The 2963-nt window shown below is 42.0% G+C and overlaps 1 pseudogene; it reads left to right on the top strand.

Annotated features, from left to right (window-relative positions):
- The first annotated feature begins 1017 nt into the window (after positions 1 to 1017).
- On the top strand, positions 1018 to 2673 carry LOC116093816 (annotated as a pseudogene).
- Positions 2674 to 2963: the final 290 nt, after the last annotated feature.

Below are 2963 nucleotides of genomic sequence, written 5' to 3'. Positions count from 1 at the left end.
GCTCCTTACCACTGAGCCACCTCCCTAACCCTTAAATACTAACTTTTGCACTTACTTGTTTTTCTGGATCTTTCACTTAACCTCCATCTTTGGCTTTTAATGATTTCTTACTTCTTTCTTGTTTAAAGAGTGTGGGGAGCCACAGCTGCCACCATATATATATAACACCTGGTCTCCGGCCAGAGCAGAGAGCATTGATAATCAAGCCATTAGTTGGAGAAGCTGAGTGCCTCCAGTTTGTGATGCAAGCTGGTATGATTTTCCTGCAGCCTATTATGCTTTGCCACATAGCTGATGCTGATTGGGATCAGGGAAATTATTTAACCTGCGAGGGCTGGGGCTAGAGGGAAGAGTAATAGTAATAGAGAGATTATAGAGATTATAGAGATTATTGAGATTATAGAGATTAGTAAGAAGAAGTAAAAATGAAGGTTCCGGAATAAAACCTGCTTGGAGAAGAGCTCTTTGTTGCCTCCTTATTTCCGCTGGATGGAAAGGCGGCCAACAAAGGAGTTGTCAAATGAAAATGATGAAAGACATACTGACCCTAAAAAAATTCTCTTGTTTGACCCTAAAAGAATTAGTCCATTTCTCTACATTGCTGGTTCTACCCAGTGATATGTTCAGGTGGAATTGTTATATTTTAAAGATGGAAAGGATGCAGGGAGGGAGATTAAGATTTAAGGATGGACTCACTCTTCTTCCACTGCTTGCATCGACTTGCCAGCAAATCTGTTGGAACCTCCTTCTACAGAAGACTAATTGAAACAACCACCTCATGGGACTGAGAGATTACTTGATTCTTGGTCTTCCCCATGCACAGCTGACCTTTGTTGGGTTATTTGGACTACAACTGGGTGGCTGCCACAATTCCAGCTCAAAGAATTACAAAGTCTAGAGGGTTGTTTGGTCAGGGCCCCTGTGCACTGAGCATTTGTTTTTTGCCATTGTGTTCCTTGTTGGGGGCAAGACTTGCCCTCTGGAAGCTGTGATTTGCTTTTGAAGAAGCAGAAGAAGATGTCACTCACCAGGTTTTTACCTAGGCCAAATCAGCTATCTCAAGACCAACTTGAAGCTGAAGAACGGGCAATATCTCAGAGATCAAATGCAGACCTCTCTGGATTACTTTTGAAGGAAGCCTCCCCTGTATGGATACAGGAACAGCTGGATTCCACTCTTGCTGGAGGATTTTGGAGATGGAGGTCTCTTCCCTGAAATCCATGTGGCCCAGTATCCTCTGGATATGGGGCAAAAGAAAAAAGAGTCAACTGCTCTATCCATTCAGTTGGATCAGGAAAGGAAAATTAAATTTAACACAATTGCTCAACAGGGACATTCCAAAGACATGGTCATTTATAGCAAATATACTGACCTTGTTGCAAAGGAGGTTATGAATCCAGATGACCCAGAACTGCAAAGGCCCAATGATAAGACAATTAAGAAATAACAGAAATGACACAAATAACCTTGGAGAAGATGATATCAAGGAAGATTGTTGCGGCCAAGCCTGTTCATGCAGCTGAGAAGCTGCCTCCTGCTCAGTATATCCACACCATCTCAGCAAGGAGTAAAATTCAATTCAGGAGGTAAACAGAGGGTTATTCAGATTGTAGAAAGGCAGCAAGACCCAATGGAGCCTCCAAGATTCAAGACTAATAAGAAAATTCCTGAGAGACCACCATCTCTTCCTGTACCTGTAATTCACTCTCCTCCTCAGAAGATGACTGTATAAGAACAGCAGGCGTGGAAGATGCCACCATGTATACCTAAGTGGAATAACTCGAAGGGTTATACAATTCCATGGGATAAATGGCTGGCTGCTGATGGAAGAGGACTTCAGACTGGCCAAATGAATAAAAATTCTGCCAAACTGACTGAAGCGCTAAACATTGCTGAAGAGAAGGCTTATGAAGAGGTGGAAAGACCAATGGATGAAAAAGATAGCGCAAGAAGAAAAGGAGTAACACAAAGAAAAACTTAGAGAAATAAATGGCCCAGAAAGCCAGAAAAACGGGAGATGAGATAAAAACCCATGTGGAAAAAGAGGATGGAGAGGCCTGTGAAAGAAATGAAATCTGTCACGACAGGCGAAAAGAGAGGCAACATGACCAGAACCTTCCAGGGAAGCTCCTAATAAGAGGTCAGAACTATGGAGAAATGAAACTTGAGATATCAGTGAAATCATTGCTCTTGGTGTGCCCAATCCTCGAACTTCCAATAAAGTTCAGTATGACCAAAGGCTCTTCAACCAATCCAAGGGTGTGAGCAGTACATTTGCAGGTGGAGAAGATAAAATTTACAATGTTTATGATCAGGCCGGGAAAGGTGGCAAAGTTATGGTTCACAGTATATACAGGCCCAATAAAAATCTGGACAAGGACATCTATGGTGATGACCTTGAAACTAGGATAAAGATCAACAGATTTGTTCCTGTTAAGGTGATTTCTGTTTCAGACCATAGACAGGCCATGAAGGACCAGTTCAGTTTGAAGAAGACCCTTTTGGTTTGGACAAGTTTTTAGAACAAGCCAAACAACATCGTGCCTCTAAAAGACCCTCTCATAGCAGTTACCCAAGGAGCATGAAGGTAAGAAACAGAGGAAAGAGAAGAGGGGCCTCTTAAAACTAAATCTGACATATATACCAGTGGACTACCTGGTCTGGCCTCAGTGAGAACAGATACACCTAACCTTTGGAACCCTTGAGACTCCAGGAAATAAGGACATCCTCTTAAAGCAGGGGGAAGAAGAATGGAATTAGGAACTGTTAGAGGGGGGACCTGAAGGGGAATAAAGACTGGACTGTAAAAAAAAGACTAAAGATAAAAAACGAAAATAAAACAAACAAACAAACAGACAGACAAACAAAGAAAGATTTAAGAATGGTAGCCAGAGTGGAGATATGATAGTTGAGAGTTTGGGGCCAGAGAGACCAAGAAAGGTGTCTCCTTTAAAATAAATTTA

Source organism: Mastomys coucha, chromosome X (assembly GCF_008632895.1).
Source record: "Mastomys coucha isolate ucsf_1 chromosome X, UCSF_Mcou_1, whole genome shotgun sequence".
Classification (NCBI taxonomy): domain Eukaryota; kingdom Metazoa; phylum Chordata; class Mammalia; order Rodentia; family Muridae; genus Mastomys; species Mastomys coucha.
This window is presented reverse-complemented; position numbering and strand designations above follow the sequence as displayed.